The sequence below is a fragment of the Arachis stenosperma genome, chromosome 2 (genome assembly GCF_014773155.1).
Source record: "Arachis stenosperma cultivar V10309 chromosome 2, arast.V10309.gnm1.PFL2, whole genome shotgun sequence".
Classification (NCBI taxonomy): domain Eukaryota; kingdom Viridiplantae; phylum Streptophyta; class Magnoliopsida; order Fabales; family Fabaceae; genus Arachis; species Arachis stenosperma.
Genome location: NC_080378.1, coordinates 50,739,568 through 50,744,937, shown reverse-complemented (window position 1 = coordinate 50,744,937; position 5,370 = coordinate 50,739,568). Strand labels below are relative to the sequence as shown.

The 5,370-nt window shown below is 42.3% G+C and overlaps 1 non-coding gene across 1 annotated transcript; it reads left to right on the top strand.

Annotated features, from left to right (window-relative positions):
* The first annotated feature begins 4,453 nt into the window (after positions 1–4,453).
* On the top strand, positions 4,454–4,561 carry LOC130963874 (small nucleolar RNA R71). The gene has a single exon (XR_009079991.1). It is a non-coding gene; the product is annotated as a small nucleolar RNA R71 (small nucleolar RNA).
* Positions 4,562–5,370: the final 809 nt, after the last annotated feature.

Below are 5,370 nucleotides of genomic sequence, written 5' to 3'. Positions count from 1 at the left end.
TTTGGCATCTCACTCTATCCTTTGCAACTCAGAATGATTGGCTTCTTTAGGAACTCAGAATCCAGATAGTGTTATTGATTCTCCTAGTTAAGTATGATGATTCTTAAACACAGCTACTTTATGAGTCTTGGCCGTGGCCCAAAGCACTCTGTCTTCCAGTATTACCACCGGATACATACATGCCACAGACACATAATTGGGTGAACCTTTTCAGATTGTGACTCAGCTTTGCTAGAGTCCCCAATTGGAGGTGTCCACGGTTCTTAAGCACACTCTTATTGCCTTGGATCACAACTTTATTCTTTCTTTTTCTTTCTTTTTCTCTTTCTTTTTTTCGGTTTTTTTTTTCGCCTCTTTTTTTCTTTGTATTCACTGCTTTTTCTTGCTTCAAGAATCATTTTTATGATTTTTCAGATCCTCAGTAACATGTCTCTTTTTCATCATTCTTTCAAGAGCCAACATTCATGAACCACAAATTCAAAAGACATATGCACTGTTCAAGCATACATTCAGAAGACAAAAATAATGCCACCACATCAAAATAATTAAACTGCTATAAAATTCAAAATTCATGCAATTCTTTCTTTTCAATTAAGCACTCTTTATTTAAGAAAGGTGATGGATTCATAGGACATTCATAACTTTAAGGCATAGACACTAAGACACTAATGATCACAAGACACAAGCATGGATAAACATAAGCATAAAATTCGAAAAACAGAAGAGTAAAGAACAAGGAGATTAAAGAACGGGTCCACCTTAGTGATGGCGGCTCTTTCTTTCTCTTGAAGATCCTATGGAGTGCTTGAGCTCCTCAATATCTCTTCCTTGCCTTTGTTGCTCCTCCCTCATGATTCTTTGATCTTCTCTAATTTCATGGAGGATGATGGAGTGTTCTTGATGCTCCACCCTTAGTTGTCCCATGTTGGAACTCAATTCTCCTAGGGAGGTGTTTAGTTGCTCCCAATAGTTTTGTGGAGGAAAGTGCATCCCTTGAGGCATCTCAGGGATCTCATGATGAGAGGGGTCTCTTGTGTGTTCCATCCTTTTCTTAGTGATGGGCTTGTCCTCATCAATGGGGGTATCTCCTTCTATGTCAACTCCAACTGAATAACAAAGGTGACAAATGAGATGAGGAAAGGCTAGCCTTGCCAAGGTGGAAGACTTGTCCGCCACTTTATAGAGTTCTTGGGCTATAACCTCATGAACTTCCACTTTTTCTCCAATCATGATGCTATGAATCATGATGGCCCGGTCTAGAGTAACTTCGGACCGGTTGCTAGTGGGAATGATTGAGCGTTGAATGAACTCCAACCATCCTCTAGCCACGGGTCTGAGGTCATGCCTTTTCAATTGAACCGGCTTGCCTCTTGAATCTCTCTTCCATTGTGCGCCCTCTTCACATATGACTGTGAGGACTTGGTCCAACCTTTGATCAAAGTTGACCCTTCTAGTGTAAGGATGTTCATCTCCTTACATCATGGGCAAATTGAATGCCAACCTTACACTTTCCGGACTAAAATCCAAGTAATTCCCCCGAACCATAGTAAGATAATTCTTTGGATTCGGGTTAACACTTTGATCATGGTTCTTGGTGATCCATGCATTGGCATAGAACTCTTGAACCATCAAGATTCCGACTTGTTGAATGGGGTTGATAAGCACTTCCCAACCTCTTCTTCGGATCTCATGGCGGATCTCCGGATATTCACCCTTTTTGAGTGAAAAGGGGACCTCGGGGATCACCTTCTTCAAGGCCACAACTTCATAGAAGTGGTCTTGATGCACCCTTGAGATGAATCTCTCCATCTCCCATGACTCGGAGGTGGAAGCTTTTGCCTTCCCTTTCCTCTTTCTAGAGGTTTCTCCGGCCTTGGATGCCATAAATGGTTATGGAAAAACGAAAAAGCAACGCTTTTACCACACCAAACTTAAAAGGTTTGCTCGTCCTCGAGCAAAAGAAGAAAGAAGAGAGTAGAAGAAGAAGAATGAGGGAGAAGGGAATGGCTTTGTATTCGGCCAAAGAAGGGGAGAAGTGGTGTTTAGGTTGTGTGAAAATGAAGGAGTGAAGAAGGGTATTTATAGGAGAGAGGGGAGTAGGAGTTCGGCCATTATGGGTGGGTTTGGGAGGGAAAGTGGTTTGAATTTGAAGGGTGAGGTAGGTGAGGTTTTATGAAGGATGGATGTGAGTGGTGAAGAGAAAGATGGGATTTGATAGGTGAAGGGGTTTTTGGGGAAGAGGTATTGAGGTGATTGGTGAATGGGGGAAGAAGAGAGAGGGTGGTGGTGGGGTTGGATGGGGTCCTGTGGGGTCCACAGATCCTGTGGTGTTAAGGAAAAGTCATCCCTGCACCAAATGTTGCTCAAAATCACGTTTTGAGTCATTTCTGGCGTTAAACGCCGGGCTGGTGCCCATTCCTGGCGTTTAACGCCAGGTTCTTGCCCTTTTCTGGCGTTTAACGCCAGTCTGGTGCCCCTTTCTGGCGTTAAACGCCCAGAATGGTGCCAGACTGGGCGTTAAACGCCCAACTGCTAGCCTCACTGGCGTTTAAACGCCAGTGGGTTCTTCCTCCAGGGTGTGCTGTTTTTCTTCCTGTTTTTCATTTTGTTTTTGCTTTTTCAATGGATTTTGTGACTTCTTATGATCATCAACCTACAAAAAAAATAAAATATCAAAAGAAAATAGATAAAATATAATCATTGGGTTGCCTCCCAACAAGCGCTTCTTTAATGTCAGTAGCTTGACAGAGGACTCTCATGGAGCCTCACAGATACTCAGAGCCATGTTGGAACCTTCCAACACCAAACTTAGAGTTTGAATGTGGGGGTTCAACACCAAACTTAGAGTTTGGTTGTGGCCTCCCAACACCAAACTTAGAGTTTGACTGTGGGGGCTCTGTTTGTCTCTGATTTGAGAGAAGCTCTTCATGCTTCTTCTCCATGGTGACAGAGGGATATCCTTGAGCCTTAAACACCAAGGATTTTTCATTCACTTGAATGATCAGTTCACCTTTATCAACATCAATCACAGCCTTTGCTGTGGCTAGGAAGGGTCTGCCAAGGATGATGGATTCATCCATGCACTTCTCAGTCTCTAGGACTATGAAATCAGCAGGGATGTAATGGTTTTCAATTTTCACCAAAACATCCTCTACAAGTCCATGAGCTTGTTTTCTTTAGTTGTCTGCCATCTCTAATGAGATTCTTGCAGCTTGTACCTCAAAGATCCCTAGCTTCTCCATTACAGGGAGAGGCATGAGGTTCACACTTGACCCTAAGTCACACAGGGCCTTCTTGAAGGTCATGGTGCCTATGGTACAAGGTATGGAAACTTCCCAGGATCTTGTCTCTTTTGAGGTAATTTCTGCCTAGACAAGTCATCCAGTTCTTTGGTGAGCAAAGGAGGTTCATCTTCCCAAGTCTCATTAACAAATAACTTGTCATTTAGCTTCATGATTGCTCCAAGATATTTAGCAACTTGCTCTTCAGTGACATACTCATCCTCTTCAGAGGAAGAATACTCATCAGAGCTTATGAAAGGCAGAAGTAAGTCCAATGGAATCTCTATGGTCTCATTTTGAGCTTCAGATTCCCATGGTTCCTCATTGGGGAACTCAGAGGAGGTTGGTGCACGCCCATTGAGGTCTTCCTCAGTGGCGTCCACTTCCTCTCTTTCCTCTCCATATTCGGCCATGGTTATGGCTTTGCACTCTCCTTTTGGATTTTCTTCTGTATTACTTGGGAGAGTACTAGGAGGGAGTTCAGTAACTTTCTTGCTCAGCTGTCCCACTTGTGCCTCTAAATTCCTAATGGAGGACCTTGTTTCAGTCATGAAACCTTGAGTGGTTTTGATTAGATCAGAGACCATGGTTGCTAAGTCAGAGGGGTTCTGCTTAGAATTCTCTGTCTGTTGCTGAGAAGATGATGGAAAAGGCTTGCCATTGCTAAACCTGTTTCTTCCACCATTATTGTTGTTGAAACCTTGTTGAGGTCTCTGTTGATCCTTCCATGAGAAATTTGGATGATTTCTCCATGAAGAATTATAGGTGCTTCCATAGGGTTCTCCTAGGTAATTCACCTCTTCCATTGAAGGGTTCTCAGGATCATAAGCTTCTTCCTCAGATGAAGCATCCTTAGTACTGCCAGGTGCATTTTGCATTCCAGACAGACTTTGAGAAATTAAATTGACTTGTTGAGTCAATATCTTATTCTGAGCCAGAATGGCATTCAGAGCATCAATCTCAAGAACTCCTTTCTTCTGACTAGTCCCATTGTTCACAGGAATCCTTTCAGAAGTGTACATGAATTGGTTATTTGCAACCATTTCAATGAGCTCTTGAGCTTCTGTAGGCGTCTTCTTCAGATGAAGAGATCCTCCAGCAGAGCTATCCAAAGACATCTTGGATAGTTCAGAGAGACCATCATAGAAAATACCTATGATGCTCCATTCAGAAAGCATGTCTGAGGGACATTTTCTGATTAATTGTTTGTATCTTTCCCAAGCTTCATAGAGGGATTCTCCATCCTTCTGTCTGAAGGTTTGGACTTCCACTCTAAGCTTACTCCATTTTTGAGGTGGAAAGAACTTTGCCAAGAAGGCATTGACTAGCTTTTCCCAAGAGTCCAGGCTATCTTTAGGTTGTGAGTCCAACCATATTCGAGCTCTGTCTCTTACAGCAAACGGGAACAGCATAAGTCTATAGACCTCAGGGTCTACCCCATTAGTCTTGACAGTGTCACAGATTTGCAAGAACTCAGCTAAAAACTGATGAGGATCTTCCATTGGAAGTCCATGGAACTTGCAATTCTATTGCATTAGAGAAACTAATTGAGGCTTAAGCTCAAAGTTGTTTGCTCTAATGGCAGGGATAGAGATGCTTCTCCCATAGAAGTCGGAAGTAGGTGCAGTAAAGTCACCCAGCACCTTCCTTGCATTGTTGGCATTGTTGTTGTTTTCGGCTGCCATTTGTTCTTCTTCCTTGAAGAATTCGGTCAGGTCCTCTAAAGAGAGTTGTGCTTTGGCTTCTCTTAACTTTCTCTTCAAGGTCCTTTCAGGTTCAGGGTCAGCTTCAACAAGAATGCCTTTGTCTCTGCTCCTGCTCATATGAAAGAGAAGAGAACAAGAAAATGTGGAATCCTCTATGTCACAGTATAGAGATTCCTTTAGGTGTCAGAAGAAAAGAAAAAATAGAAGAAAGAAGAAGGAGAATTCGAACTTGATCAGATAGAGTTCGAATTGTGCATTAAGATGGAGTGATACTTCATAAATAGAAGGATGTGGGAAGAGGGGAAGAGAATTTTCGAAAATTAAGTTAAAGAAATTGAAAACATTTTGAAAAACACTAATTAATTTTCAAAAATAAGAGTGGG